The sequence below is a fragment of the Rhinichthys klamathensis genome, unplaced genomic scaffold (assembly GCF_029890125.1).
Source record: "Rhinichthys klamathensis goyatoka isolate OS25496 unplaced genomic scaffold, OSU_Roscu_1.1 h1tg000109l_1, whole genome shotgun sequence".
Taxonomy (NCBI): domain Eukaryota; kingdom Metazoa; phylum Chordata; class Actinopteri; order Cypriniformes; family Leuciscidae; genus Rhinichthys; species Rhinichthys klamathensis.
In genome coordinates, this window is record NW_026606647.1 from 1,093,091 (window position 1) to 1,110,094 (window position 17,004).

The 17,004-nt window shown below is 36.0% G+C and overlaps 1 protein-coding gene across 1 annotated transcript in view; it reads left to right on the forward strand.

Moving 5' to 3' along the window:
* Window positions 1-17,004, forward strand: part of tnfrsf18 (tumor necrosis factor receptor superfamily, member 18) — a 343,660-nt gene that overhangs the window by 288,138 nt on the left and 38,518 nt on the right. The gene's annotated exons all lie outside the window — the stretch shown is intronic.

Here is a 17,004-nt window from a genome sequence, read left to right on the forward strand (position 1 = left end):
GTCCTCATATTTTTAAGTCCTTAGTTCGTATATATGTTCGTATTAAATATTAAATTATATAGGCTATTTAATTTCAATTCCTAAGTATGTCCACATGGTGGCGCCAACAACCTGTATAATATATATATATATATATAAACTGTAACAACGTTTCATAAATTCAGAATGCTTTGTAAATAAATATCCAGATCTATTGGAACACCATTACTTGCAGTTTGACAATGAAAGCATTAAAACAATATTCTATGAAATATTGATAAAGTCGCACTTTAAATTGTTCTATGTTATGAGTAATAATCAACAACATGCATGTAATATGTCAGTCATTTGTGCACACTGCAAAAGTAGATGCTACTGTTATTAATTATAATTGCACGTGGTATGAGTTACATGGACATTGCAATGAAAGAGAAATGTATAATGAACTGTTCTTTACAGCATTTGAGAACAGCTCAGCCTGTTATTAAACAGCCAGTTAAGGCAGAAAGGTCATCCAGACTTCCTTTTGTCAGCTCAAACTCTGTTTGGGGTCTGTTCAGACCTCTTTAGTGTGTGTCTGTTTGCCAGAACGGGTGGAAGTAGAGTTGTTGTTAAACGGAGTACCCAGTAAACTACATGCGTCATAGCTATTCACACTGGAGTGAATGCTGTTCTCTCTGTCTGTCTCTGAATGTCCAAAGGTGCCGCTCAGGCCTCTGCTGAGGAAGAGAGTGATACATAAAGTCTTTCCGAAACACGAGAAAGAGAAAAACAGGTTGCTAAAGAGCCCATGAAATCAAAATTAGAGTTTTGAGGCTTATAGTTAATGCCATTGAGTTCATTTAGCCAAGTAAAAAAGTTAAGAAACATTTATTTTTGTCATTTTAGCATCCATTTTTGTCTTTTTATATCCAATTTTATGCAAAATTTTGTAATTTCAATGCATTTAGTATATTTTGAAATATATTAAAAAATTTTATGGTTTAAATTGTAATAAAATCCGTAAAAAAGTGTCATTTTTAGCTTTTTAATGCCCCTCTCTATTCAACAAGTTGTATGCAGTTTATATTTGTTGTTTTTTTGTTGTTGTTGTTTTTTTACAATTTCTCAATACTTATGTAACTTTTTCAAAACTTTTCATAGTTCTCCTAACCACTTTTCGACTTGGCACAGCAGTTCATTTCACATTCAAAATGCACTAAAACTACCAAAGCACTCACATTAAGTCATTTTTCCATAAGGTTGTCAGCACCCAACTAACACACTTTATCACTCATAAAACAATTATGTAAAAAACACTAACAACAAGTAGCATTATACAATGTTTTCTTTTGTGAAATTTCTTTATAAAACATGAATGACACTCTTTATTTTGAAGAATTCCCTGCAGTGTTACATGGTTTTACAATTATGTTTCCCCTTTTTTATAGATGGTAATGAAATTGAAAATACTAACACCTGTGTAGTTGTTCAGCCATCTAATTGTTTTGATATTTTTTTTTTTTTTTTTTAGATTCAGAATATTTCATTATGGTATTATTGTAGAAATGTAGCAAATTGCTGCCTTATTCATTTTTGTTGGCCTGTAAGTTAAAAAAAAAAAAAAAACCTGCAAGTTTGAGGTAAAAAATGACACCCATGCATCAATAAAGCCAGCTGGGAGCAGCTCTTGCCATTTATTACTTTCTCTGACATTGTCAACTTTATAAAAGGCATTTCTGATGCATTTCCAGTTCCAAAGACAAGCCACTAATTGAATTTGTTAACTCATCAGCTGTGAAGCATGTACTCTGTACGCGTTTGGTCGCTTTGATTCAGTGATTTATTTCACTGAGCTCCACTGGTGTGCAAGTTTGACGTTTTACTTCTGGCTTGCATAACTGTGAAAACAGTTGCAGAAACACACACAATGTTCCTCTCTCACTCTTTGAATATCTGATTTAGTGCAATTTATTTGCATGACTAGTGCATTGCCAAAGCAGCAGCTGGTTAGGTGCAAACAATGCAAAATACATTAAAATAACTACAATTTTATGCTAATAACATAACGATAATAATAATAATGATAAAAAGAAGAAAAAAGAATTGAAAGCACACAGTAATTAATAGGTAGAAGAATGTGATTATGCAAACTGACAAATTTGGAATTTTATACATTTCGTTTTATTGAATATTTGTATTTTATGCATTGACATGCATTGAGTATTTTGTTATGCCTGCAACCAATATGCACATTTTTCTGTCTTGCTTTTCATTCTCTCTGTCTCTCTGTCTCTCTCTGTCTCTCTCTCTCCTTACTCCCCCACTCTCGATGTACTTGGCTGGGTCCATGAGCCTGGCAGTCACTACTAAGAAATAAATGCATGGAAGGAAGGAAGGAAGGAAGAAAGGAAGGCAGACTAATGCCAAACAGCAGAAAAATGATGGGAGTAAAAAAATAAAAATAAAAATAAAAAACAGGTCAGAAAAAAAATGTCCTGATGAAACAATAAAATATGTAATCAGGATTAGGCCTACTATAACATGACCATTTCACCTTCTCGCTGACCCTTTATTAAGCAGGCTATAATTGGCTGTACCTTTAATAATTCTTTGTAAATGTATTCATTGCATAAGAAATGAGAAACAAAGCTTATACTCACAGGTTTTAGGTATGCTGTTGATTCCACAGGCAATTAGCAATGTCCCATCCTTCATTAACAACCTATTTGAAAAACCATACATAGTGGCAAGTGCACAAAGCAATTCAATGTGAAATGTACCGCATTAAAAGTTTGCTGGGTTTTTTTAAGGAACCAGAAAAAGACCCATACTTCCCCATTTCTTACTCCTCAGTCCTCAGTTCATCATATGACAAATTGAAATAGTATTATATAGATTTTTCAAGGTATGATGCTTAAAATAATATCAGCAATTACTGTAATGGGAATTAGATCTGCAGACAATTATTATATAGACCTAGAGAGATGTTAGCAAGGAAAAAGAATTCATACCACTGTATGGCTTGACACATATGCAGAGACATGTGTCTGCTGTTTCACATAAGATGGTAAGCAGCAACATGAGGTAAACCACCAGGCCAACATCACCATATCCCTTTTTCACTTCCGTCTGATACCTGAAACCCGTTTGAACTATAATAATGATGCATTCACGTGAAGAGGCTCTATGTGTTTTATTTAGGTTTGGAACAACGGATACTGTGGTGACTATTTTCACAGATTTTTTTCAATGTCAATTTGGTATATAGACAAATACATGTGTATTTATATATACATGCGTGTGTGTTTATATAAGAATATATTACAGTATATATATGAAAAGCAAACTTGCCCTAACCTGACATGCATAGAAAAATAACCTTGTCCTGACAACAAAGTCTCCTATTCAAAATATGCAGTCACAGTATGGTCAGTAAAGATCACAGTATGGTTTTATTAGGATCTTATTGAGCTACAAACCATGACATGGGAATTTTACTTTTTAGAGAAAAGTAGAGACCAGAATTCAAAAATAATTTAATTTAACCCCCAGACGGTCTTCGGTCATTTATGACCGGAAAATTTTCTGTTTTGAATTTCTAAAAATCACAGCTTCATCGGAATGTTATGAAACTTGGTGACTTTTATGGCATTAGGTATGTGAATACAAAAAAAAAATTGAGGTCATGATCCGAGCATGCTAAGTGGTCGTAAAAAAAATAGTCACACTTGTGGTCTTCGGTCAAAAATGACCGACCCATAGGAAATGAATGGGAAATTTACAAAAACAATCTACAAATTTGTACAATCTACAAATCGGCCACGATTCTAAAAAAAAGTACACCGCAGTAAAGGGGTGATACTCTATAACATCAAGAGTGCAAAAAATTCACACCCACCCACACACACACACATACAAACACACTTTTATACACATGCACACCAATAAATTCAGATTACAAAAAATCTGTTTGAATTTTTAAAAACCACAGCTTCATCGGAATGTTACGAAACTTGGAGACTTTTCTGGCATTAGATATGTGAACACACAAAAAAATTGAGTTCATGATCCGAGCATGCTAAGTGGTCGTAAAAAAAATAGTGACGATTTTGGTCTTCGGTCAAAAATGACCCCCATAATAAATTAATGGGAAATTGACAAAAACACAAAAATTATCTACAAATCGGCCACGATGAAGAAAAGAGTGCTCAGCAATGAAGGGGTGAAACTCTAAAACATCAAGAGTGAAAAACATAACATAATTAATAAATATATATATATATAATTAATATAATAATTATTCAAATTATTAAAATAATAATTAATAAAATGTTATAAACCTTGGCAAAAAGTATTATTTGAGAATTTCAAAAAAAAAAAAATTCAATCCACATCTTAAAAGTAAGTAATTTGGTCCAAAAACAACTAGAATTCACAAGCATCTCCATTTAGACCTATACAGGCATCTAGTGGTAAACCCATGCAATAACATGATTTATTTAATGTTATGTTTAATAAATTGATTTTTTTTTGTTTTGTTTTTTGAAAGCCTAGTCTCTATTTTAACAGAAAATACTGCATAGAAGAAAAATAAATAAAAAATAAAAATAAAATAAAAAATTCATTATTTTCAATGGCAAAAAATTTACCATAAAAATTGCATAAATATTAATAAGTTCAATCAAATTGTCTCAAAATACTAAATTAAAAAGAATAAATATTATAGAACAAAAATAAATTGCATTGGTTTTACTGGGATGGAGGAAGTTTCATTTTTAGGTGTCCGGTCACTTCTGACCGGGAAGGCCCAGGATGTGACTCCGAAACGAAGACCGTCTGAGGGTTAAGACTTAAGAGCATGTGAATTAGGTGTTTGAAACCAATACAAAAGAACTGTTGTATGTAACTATGTATGTTTTGACTCTTTTGAAACCTTGTACTTTTGAAACCTTATAGATGATAGCCCTTGCGCCAATTTTCCTGTGTGACAATCAGGCCTGATTTCCTCTGTTCCTTTGCAATTGGTTTTCCTTGACTTTAGATTAATGGGAATTTGGGCGCTTTGTCATTCTAATCGTCTTTAAATAGCCAAACATGGTTGTCATCATAGAGGAAATAGACAGCAAAAAGATCAATAGTCAAATGCCCAGTAAAAAACCGGACCAGTTCTATATTACATTTTTTTGGCGTTTTTCACCCAAATGTGTAGGAGGACAAGTCAAGAGTTTGAGAACAGAATGTGAATGATCCTCCATTGTTTGATGAGCAAAAGGCTCATTGTCTTGGAGAGAGACGGAGTAAAAAATAAACTACCCACACACACAGAGACTCTGTGGACTGCTAACGTCATAATTATTGGATATTCTTGTGAGATACGCTCTAGTTGTATGACTTTACATTAGCCTGCATCATCGTTCACCAAAGAACTTGCTTGTAGGGGCACATCACAGTTTGAGTTGTACTGTCATGTGCTCCACGCATCTGTCCATCAGTTTGGGGAGTCAGCCACTGTTACGCAACTCATTATTACATTGGTTGAACCGGTCAGTCAATCCAACAGTCAGTCTTTAAAACACAATGTTTATCTTAAGCAGGCAATTTAATGCCCAACAATGGCTATGTTTACTTTGACTTGACCCTAATGGCATGTAACTCAAATTTCAATGTCAAATCCATTCACTCACTAGCACTTTAATTGGGAAATAATAGTCATATGTGGAATTAATGGCTCTGTTTCACTATCCTGAATTACTCCCTGGACATTCCCAAAACTGATCGGGCGAGATATTTATATAGGAGTGGTTGCTGCGATTTTCGGTAGGATGCTGTCTGATGATTCACGGTGACGCTCACCTGGGTGTTCATAAGCCTAATTTCAAATGCATGGAAGCCCAGGTGGAGCTTGAGGTATTTGTGGAGACTTTTAATGCCTGTAAACTGAAACAGAAGTGCTTAAAGCAGAGGCATGGACATTTGGGGCTTTAGTCCACCATTGCCATATTAAAATGCAAAGCTATCTACAAGAAATAGTCTTTTTTTTTTTTTACAAATCAACTGCTGCAAGGTTAATCAAAATCAAATCTAATCTCCTAACTGCTTGACCTGAGTCTATCCCACCATCTCAGCCAGAAGACTGGGGAAACACCCTTGACAACACAAGAAAATAAAAAATAAAAATTATATATATATATATATAAAGATTGAGGACAGACAGTTAAACTAAATAAAAGATAATATTTGTTGGCTTATATAGGAAACGTGTTCTTTGTATGTTGTGGTGTGTTTTCACTATAGTTCTGTTTCCTGTGTTTCCAGTTGGTTACCTTGATTATTCATTGTTTGATGATAAGTTACACCTGTTGTTTATTTCGTTGATAAGTTTGTTCTGTGTATTTAAGCCTTTTTCTTTCTGTTCTTTGTCAGTTCTCCTCATGATATTACGGTTGTTCTGTTCCTGAGTTTGAGTTTTGCTTAATAAATATATTGACATTGCTGCAAATAGATCATTTCCCTCACATTTGTGCAACCGATTGTGGTATTGGTACAATGGTGTAATTTTTAAATATGTCATTTTGATTATCAAAGATAAGTTTTAAGGAATAAAATTATTGACTGCGGTTTGCTATTTTAAAATCAAAAAGTTTAGCTAATTGATGTTTATTATAATTTAGGTCTGTAATAAACATTACAAAGCACTTTTGTATAATTGTATAATTTACTTTTGTATAATTACAAAAGTATACAAATAAACAAGTCAATTTATTTGCATACTTTGTGCCTTTAAAAATGTGAGGCTACAGATGAGTGTGTGTGATGAAGAGTTACAACCCTCTAGGAGGGTCACAGGCATCAATAGACCCCGTGCTGTTTGCTGTTCCTGGAATCAGTAACACTTAATAGCCATCACTCCCTAACCACTTACACAAACTCATACGCACCCGCTACCGTCTCACACACACTACTCTATGCATAAACAAAAGCTGTTTAGAGATTTCTTCTACAGATAAGCCGAATGAGTAGGATGCATGCTTATGGAATGTGACCAAAAGGACCTTGTTTTGAGTGTGATCCAGACATTAACAACCTCTCCGCTGCAGGAGAAAGAGTTTGCCGAAGAAATAAAACATTCTTACTAAACAGATCTACGAAACCACTCATGCCCAATGTCCTTCCATTATCCAGATGTGTCTCGCAGAACATCTGGTTTTGTCTTTCTGTCTGGTATGTGTCTCACCCGGAACATTGTGAACACGTGCGGCAGTGTGAATGTGTGTTTGTAAAGTAGCGTTATGTAAGTCTACTCCTCCTCCCCATACTATGTCTGAAACTGCTACTGTGGCTGCTTTAGAGATCTCCATGTGATGCACACTGATTCATGGATTTCTGCAGGTGAACTGACAGGAACAAAGCGGTCGACTCGTGTTCACGGCTCCCAGAGATGGCAAATCATCAGACCTGTAATTAATTTGGCAGATAGGCTCAATGCGGCCATTATGAAGCTAATTGTAGAGTCTTGATATACACCCCATTTGCATCAATGCAGCCTAGATTTAAATTTGACAGATTTTGATACGCTTATTGTTCTTTTCTGAATAGTAGGTAGTTCAATAGAATTAGCATCAGGGTAATTGCAACACTTTCACTCAGGCTTTTATCTGGTTTTTCAAAAAGAATTTGCTCCGACTGTCAAAGTCGGGCTGAAAATAAACTACACATGTTTGGTTGATTGCCTTTATGTTTTTTATTCTTTCAAAATGGCTTAAGATCAGTTTTCTTTTAACTGGTTAAAGGGATTGGTTTATTTAAAAAAATGAAACAACTGTCACCATTACTCTCTCTCATGTTCTTTTAACAAGACAGAAAAAATATGTTAGGCTGAATGTTGCTTTTTTTTCATACAAAGATAAGTGAATGGTGACCAAACCCAAGCTGCAAAAAATTATCAAAGCACCTTAAAAAAGTAATCCATGTGAACAATATTACAAGTCTTCTGATATCATATAATAGGTCTGAGTGAAAAACAGGCCAAATTTAGGACATTATTTAATGAAAACGTACCCCTCTGATGTAGATTTGTGTGAATACACACATATTTGAATGAGATTTGAGCACTTCAGCCATTTACAAATAGTGTCACATTCTAGTAAACCTTTGTTTTTGTGTTCCATACAAGAGAAAAAAAAATTCAATACACGTTTAGAACAACACGAGGGTGAGTAAATGATTACATAATTTTAATTTTTGGTTAAACTATATCTTTTAGTTTTCCAAGTATTATTGACAAACCACAAGTACACTAAAGTAAATAAAGATGTGTACTTGTTGCCTGCCTAGTGCCTACTATTTTTTTTAAAGGTGAGACAATACACATTACACTATTGTAGTGACTGAATTCATGATAGATAGATAGATAGATAGATAGATAGATAGATAGATAGATAGATAGATAGATAGATAGATAGATAGATAGATAGATAGATAGATAGATAGATAGATAGATAGATAGTTTGTGTGTCATGTGTGAGAACTTGCTGACTGTTGGCTCTTTATATCTATTCAGCCAGTTAGTACAGTTCTTCACTACAAATGGGTTTTGTGGGTGTGTATAATCATGTCAGTGCATGTGTAAGTGTGTGTGCTCATTTTCCCTGCTCGTGTTGGCGGGTTAGTGTTACTGGGTTCCACTTTCAAAGAATGACCTTGTCTCTGGTCTCCTAACATGTATAATTCAGAGCTAACCGGGCCGGTGCTTTTGGTTTTATGCACTATACTAACTACAGCCAAACTGCTATTGATTAAAAGTGTTGTGTATTTAAAAAGTCATTAGTGATGCTATTTTCAGGTCAACCCACTTTGACTAACCTTTCACATAAACTCTAGTCTATGTGTTTTACAGTGTGATCTTATTGCCATTATTAACTATTCCTCATACTTCGGCTTAGGGATTTGAACAAACTCCCAACCTTAAGTATTAAAGGGTAAGTTCAGACAAAAATGAAAATTCTGTCATTAATTACTCACCCTCAAGCCGTTCCAAACCCGTAAGACCTTCGTTCCTGTTCGGAACACAAATTAAGATATTTTTGATGAAATCCGAGAGCTTTCTGACGCCTCCATATACATCAACGCAATGACCACTTTCAAGGCCCAGAAAGGTAGTAAAGACATCGTTGAAATGTGACTACAGTGGTTCAACCTTAATTTTATGAAGTGAAAAGAATACTTTCTATGTGCAAAAAAACAAAAATAACTTTATTTAACAATTTCTTCACTTCCGTGTCAGTCTCAGACGCTGTTAACGTGACCACCACGACATATGTGTGTGACGCAGGAGCCGGCCAATACTGAGCCTGCGTTCTGATGTAGAACCGAAGCGCTGCACTGTGTTTACAACGTAAACAGCGTCTGAGACTGACACGGAAGAGAAGAAATTGTTGAATAAAGTCGTTATTTTTGTTGTTGTTTTTTTTTGCACAAAAAGTATTCTCGTCACCTCATAAAATTAAGGTTGAACCATGTCACGTGGACTGTTTTAACAATGTCTTTACTATCTTTCTGGGCCTTGAAAGTAGAGATTACTTTGCAGTCTATATGGGGTGATCAAAAATTGTGTTCCGAAGATGAACAAAGGAACGACATGAGGGTGAGTAATATGACAGAATTAATTTTTTTGGGTGAACTAACCCTTTAAACTTTCAAGTATTGAATTCAATTATATTTCTTTGAAATATTATTTTCTTCATTAGAATTGCATTCAGATATTAGACCCAAACATGAGATTAACATTGGGAATGCACAAAAATTATAATTCTGGCTAATATCGATAAGCTCGTTTTTATTTTTACGTTATAGCCGATAATCAATACACTGCAGATATTTATTTTGTACTCTGTTGTCTAAATAAATTTTAAATAAAACACTAAAAATCTGTTATTTTAATTGCTACAAGTGCATTTAGGCATCATAACACTGTAAAGAATTTCCCCCAAACTCAACTTTTTTTTAAGATTGGCTATACAAGTTTCAACAAAAATTTTGTGTAGTTAAATGTATAACATATGAGTAAATTAACCTTGTATAACTTTAAAAAAAATCGTTTAACATTAACGTTAATGTGCAGTTAAAAAAATTGATTTACTAAAGATTACATTTAACTTTTTAAATTATTGATTAATTAATTATATAATTAAAAATATATATAATTTTTAAAATCGTATAAATTATAATTAAAGATTAGCTTTAAAGATTAACTTCAAGTGAGTGTTAGATGACAACAAACATAATCTAAAATGTAAAAATATGGGAAATGATCACACAATTAAATATCCAAAAATATAAATACAAAAAATTCTAATTAAATGTTAAAATCAGCAGAGTGATAAAGTAATACAGACTCCTTCTGCATTGCATAAGAGGAGAGGTTTCCCCTCTAAAGGGGAAAACCCAGAGAGTGGTGGTATCTCCCTTCACACACCCTCTCCTGGTATCAATTCTGGCTGTGACATCCAGACCTTCCAGGCAATCCATTGAGCACTCGGATGACTTCACCAAACTTTGGAGGTTGATAATGACGTCATTAACGATACCCTAGCCTAGAGTGTTATGTCAAGTTTAGATATGGCCTATAGGAGGAGAGGCATTTTAACATACAGACATACATGTGTAAGCTGCGAGTAAACTAAGAGCATAGATTCGTCAAACAACGTTTCATTTTCAGCATGGCTCATCAGCTGTAACCCTAAACTGAAGACATCATTGCCAAGAAAACTGGCGCTGACACAGACATAGAAATACACATTTAATTAACCTCTTACGTTAGTGAACTGAAAAGGATCATGATCTCTAACCTCCTACAGATCTCCCTATCATCAATCCACATTGCCAGGGAGTTCAAGGAACATGCCATTCCCTGTTTTTGGCTCTCATGTGGGACGTTACGCTTAAAGAAGCCATCATGGAGAAGGTGTTGAAAGCTGACTTTCTTTGCACAGTTCATGGAAAGAGGATGTTATATATAATTAGCTGCCTTTTCTGAATAGCTTGAATAGCAGTTATATTAGAGTTGGTATTCTGTAAAAGAAAGTCACTTATTATCATTAGAGCCTTAGAGTATTTTATAGGAGGTTACCTACATTTATTGGAACATTATGATTGACTTTTTGATTTTTGGTCCCAAGCCACTTTTCTTGTACCCAATCTGGAACTGCATGTTGCACTTCAGAAAAGCCTGCGCTCATATCGGCCTCTAAAACCTGTTGGTATCAAACCAAGGACTGTTAATGTCAGAGGCCAGGGGGCTGGATAATATCACAAAGGAAGGTTTTCACATAAATAGTTTTAAAAGGGGACCTAATACGCCCCTATTCACAAGATGTAAAATAAGTCTCTGATATCCCCAGAGTGTGTATGTGAAGTTTTAGCTCAAAACACACCACAGATAATTTTTACAGCATGTGTAAATCGTCACTTTTTGGGGCTGAGAAAAACACACCGTTTTAGTGTGTCTCCTTTAAATGCTAATGAGCTGCTGGTTCACGGCACAGGGGGCGGAGCCTAACCAGCTCGCGCTCAGTGAACAATCTCAACTCACGAAAAGATGATAATATCAAAACAGAAACTCACAGTAACGGTGTTCATTTCGACTCGGACAATATGCCTACAGAGTCAGAGAATATAGGATGTATGGAGTTGGAACAGGTAGTTTAATTATGGTTATAATATGTGTCATTGATTGTAGCCACTATTAATACAAGCCTGCTGTAGGACCATGTCTGAATGATGACACAAAATATACTGATGAGTTTAATAAAGTTTATTGTATGTCACACAAAAGAATAAGCGTCAGTTTTACTCCAGAAAATCACTGTAAGAGCTGAGTAAACACAGTATAAGAAGTGCGTAAGAAGGCCGTCAATAGGCCTATTTCACAAAAATGGCCGCCGAGACCGGAAGTAGGGTAAACTCTTTTCCGGTGAAAGCGCTAGCGGTTACAGTCGGAGGACAAATGCGGAGACTAAAAGCGGTTGCTTACCTTTTTATGTTTCAACCCAAAGAAGAAACAACCCTATTGATCACTTCACAGCTTTTCGTGTTTTGCGGGTTTTCATGGAACAACCGGGGAGAAGTTAAATCACGCCAGGCGCGTGTGAAGGAGGAAGCAGATGTTGAAATGGAGTGTTGATGCCGGTTCGGGACTGATGCCCTGACAAAACATGTTTATATTGCACTTGATTGTTACCCGATTTGCACGTCATGCACTTTTATTTATTATTATTACCTGTTGGCAAATTAAAATTGTTTGTAGAAGTTGTTTTCTGTAACTTTCTTTCCTTTTTACCTGGGTGCGCTATGCCAGGCCTGCTGTTTACTTGTGCAAGCAAGGGCAGCTGGGACATTTATTAAACGTGTAAAATACTTTCCAAACCGTTACATATAGTCTTATAAATTCAGACGTTTGTGGTTTAAAAAAATAAACATATTGGAATCCTTTTTAAAGTTGTTTGAACACGGAGCAGTTTTTCCCGTGAGTGGGACTGGAAAACCCGGAGTGGATCGAGAGCGGAGTGATAATAGAACGCTTCTGTGCAGAGAGGAACGGGCTTTTGCTCCAGTCCAGGCTTTGATCACATCTCCCTAAGCGGGTGAACACCTCGTCCTTCCGACCCATTCGAACTAAAATTAAGACATTTATTACACTATTTGAGAAATATAAGCATATTTACGGCCTTAAAATAATGAAAAGGGTGATTTAAGACATAAGGACAGGGGGAAACCTGATATTAACGGAAGTCCGTCGTAGCGACGGATAACTTTAATCCCTGTATATATTTTTTAGTGTATTACTGAATATAAAATTACATTATATATTAGTAAATATATTCTCACATTTTTAAATATATGAAAATGACTTGTTTCTATGCAAAAAGTGACTTGAATGACATGTTTCATTCAATATATTGTAATATATTATCACCATATATTATTCTGTATGTTTTCAAATATACTGTTAAACCATTTCATATATTGATCATTCATATAGGGAATATTTTCTTTTCATAAGGGGACCCCAGACAGTTAAATATTATTTTGTAACAGATTTTTTTTAAACATGTAAAATCAATCACTTCATTTATGTTTTTAGTCTAAATATTTTTTTATTTGCCTTAATTTCATTATTAGACATACTAGCAACGTTAGGTCAAATTCACTGTAAAGATGTACAATTCTTAGTTTCATTCATGGTAACATGAGCCATAATCTAGTAGTGGAAGATTGCTGCAATCTCCTGGACTAACACTTAATTACATGATTTTTTTTTAACAAAAGCCACTAGATTTAACTCATAGCCTACAATCAGACATCATTTCAATTTATTTATTTATTGTTTTTCGATATATTAACGGTAAATGTGAGCTTAGTCATCAAGTGTCATGCCAAAAATGAATGGAACTTTTTTTATGTAAGCACTAAGCAAACGTCAAGAATTTGTCCAATTTCGATCTTTTCACAACTCCCTGAAAACTATCAACAAAACGGACAACATCTGATATTCTTACTTTGTCAGATAACGTTATATGAATGACTGGGAGAGAAAACAAGCTGTTCAAAGTCCATTTTGAAAATGAATAGCGATTCGGGCGGGCGGCGCGACCAGAAGTCTTTTTGCCGTCTGTGTCTGGCGTGATTTAACGTCTCCCCAGTTGTTCCATGAAGAAAACCCGTAAGACACGGAAAGCTGTGAAGTGATAAATAGGGTTGTTTCTTCTTTGGGTTGACATAAACACCATAAAAAAAGGTAAGCAACAGGACTAAACCGCTTATAGTTTCCGCATTTGTCCTCCGACTGTAACTGCTAGCGCTTTCACCGGAAAATAGTTTACCCTACTTCCGGTCTCGGGGGCCATCTTGTGAAATAGGCCTATTAACAAAATGCTGAAAGATATTTTAAAGTATGTCAGTGAGCCTTCGTTTTGCCTTTAATCGTCTTATTTTACGTTCAAATTAGGGCCGGGACTTTAACGCGTTAATTAAGATAAATTAATTACACACTTTAACGCGTTAATTAATTACACAAGTTATTTTAATCGCACTTATTTTTGCGCCGCGGAACGTTTCTCACTTGATGAGTTTCGGCGGACCGATTATACTGGCGCACCAACTAGCGTTCATGACGAAGAAGCTGACGAGATCGCTTTGGTTGGCCGGTGGCTGGGAAATGTTGTTACAAAAAACGAACGGATAGAAGCGTCGATAAGAGCATGGTTGTGTGCAAGCTATGCAACAAGGAATTTGCTATTGCTATTAGTGTAGTGTAGCAATATGCTATTGCTACACTTAATGGCAAAAATTGCACTGGTCTGCTGGACTTGGTTGAACAAAAATAAACAATATTGTGTTGCTTAAGCTTATGTATTCAGTCATTATTCAATGGTATACTAAAAATCCATGTGAAAAAAAATTACTTCTCACTGTTCTCAGGTCAAATATTTATGCGATTAAAATGCGATTAATTAATTACAAAGCCTCTAATTAATTGGATTAATTTTTTTAATCGAGTCCCGGCCCTAGTTCAAATATATGCATTATGAACAAAGAACCGCCATTATTTCCAAGCAATAGGCGTTTTTTGTTTTGTTAATCCCGTCGACATTTAGTTGTGAATGGGTCTCCCACACTGCTGGATCCACGCCCGGGATTTCTCCCCTTTGGCTTTTAGGTTTCGGGAAGAGAAAAAATGCGACCCCACCGTCCAAACTTTTAGAATACCGGGTATCAGATTTGCACAATCCATACGCACAACGCGTCGGCATGTTTCCCTCGCTCGAAAGCTTGACAGACCTCCCGCGCCTAGTTACGGTTGCTAAGCCACGATTGGCCAGTGGCGGTTTTCGGGCGTGGCTTAGCGAAGGGTCAATTCTGAGTAAAATGCATCAACAACTGCTTTAAGTTGCTACCCATCAAACTCAAAAATAAATTTGTGTAATGTTTTCACTTAGCGAAAATGATCATAAATTCCAGCAAAAAATATTCTGGCCTGAAATTATAATCTGCTGTGTCCATGCCATGCTGGCGTCTAGAATGAGGTGTTACTGGTGTGTGTGTGTGTGTGTGTGTGTGTGTGTGCTTTTGTTTTTGTGATATATGTGGACACAAATGTGTATAATGACATGTGTGTGTGTGTGTGTGTGTGTGTGTGTGTGTGTGTGTGTGTGTGTGTGTGTGTGTGTGTGTGTGTGTGTGTGTGTGTGTGTGTGTGTGTGTGTGTGTGTGTGTGTGTGTGTGTGTGTGTGTGTGTGTGTGTGTGTGTGTGTGTGTGTGTGCGTGTGTGTGCGTGTGTGTGTGTGTGTGACCAAATGTCCCCACAGGGATAGTAAACTACATTGTGGGGACCAGGCAGTGGTCCGCATGAGGAAGAAGGATTAATAAACATACTAAATTATGCTTATTTGAAAAGTTAAAACAGCAAAAAGTTTTCTGTGATGGGTAGTTTTAGGGCTAGGGCTAGAGGGATAGTATATACAGTTTGTACAGTATAAAAATAATTATGTCTATGGAGAGTCCCCACAAAGATACTGAAACCTAACGTGTGTGTGTGTGTGTGTTGGCATCTATCTGATCTTGTGTTCTCATTGACCGATATGATTCACTCATCTCCTGTTAATGTCGGATCTTTCTGAAGATTGAGATCTGATTACACAAACACACGTGCGCGCACACACACACACTGGAACTTGCATGTAGCTGCCAAGAGTGTTAAGAGGATTGGAAACAGGTCCTGTGTTTAGGTATAGGATAAACAAGATGAAAAGAAATATGGTAGAGACGTGTGCGAGTTAACGAGAGAGAGAGCCAGTGAAAGTACACTAATGCTCAAAAGTTTGGAATCAAAGTAATAATAAAGTAATATTGTAAGTTATTATTAGTGTTCGAAATAAGAATATTCTTTATTATTTCAAAAACAAACAAAAAATCATAGTGATTTCAGTATATAATTTACAGTATGAAAAAAAAAAAAAAATTTTATATTTGATAAAAAAATTACATTCAACTGTTAATAAAATATCAGTGTATTTAAAGTTTCAGCATTAGATGATGCAAACGTGATACATGTAAAAATAGGGAATTTGAGCATGCACAATTAAATATCCAATATATCTATATCTCTGATATTGGCCGATAATCGGTAGGACACTGAATATGTTTCACGCACCCTCGTCAACTGACTGTAACCTAGGGAGGGGCGATATGGCAAAAATATCATATCACGATTTTTTCAGGAAAATCAGGATTCACGATTTTATCACCATTCTTTTTCATGTTGGTTTTATTTTGCAAGTGACTGACCATTACAGCCAAACTAAAGTCCCTATTTTAAAAACAAAGCCTTACAAGGTAACAAAATATACAATAAAAAAGAATGGCAGACATATAGGCCAAAGTGGCGAAGATAAAAATCTTTGTCATTATCTTATTAATGACATAACAGACATTACATTAGACACTGGCACGGACACGGACACACCGGCACCGACACAGGCACGGTCGCACAGACAACGGCACGGACACCTGCACAGACAACCAGCACCGGCATAGACACCGGCACGGACACACCGGCACGGACACACCGGCGCGGGCACTGGCACGGACACCGGCACGGACACAGCGGCACGGGCAGCGGCACGAACACACTGACACGGGCACCGGTACGGACACACCGACAGGGGCACCGGTACGGACATACCGGCATGGACACCAGCACGGGCATGGACACCAGCACGGGCATGGACACCGGCACAGACACCGCCACAGACATGGACACAGTCACGGACACACCGTCAACAACAGCGGTTATACAGACAAAAAAGATACAATGGAATGAGGGCTATTTATACTCCTGTCTATGATGTTTTGAAATATACATTGGCCCTCAAAAGTATTTGAATATTTAAACTACACTTGGAAACAATATATTTCACTGCATTAGAGAACAAAATATCAAACTAAGTAGCAAATGCAAACAGATTTTAATACAATATTTCTGTC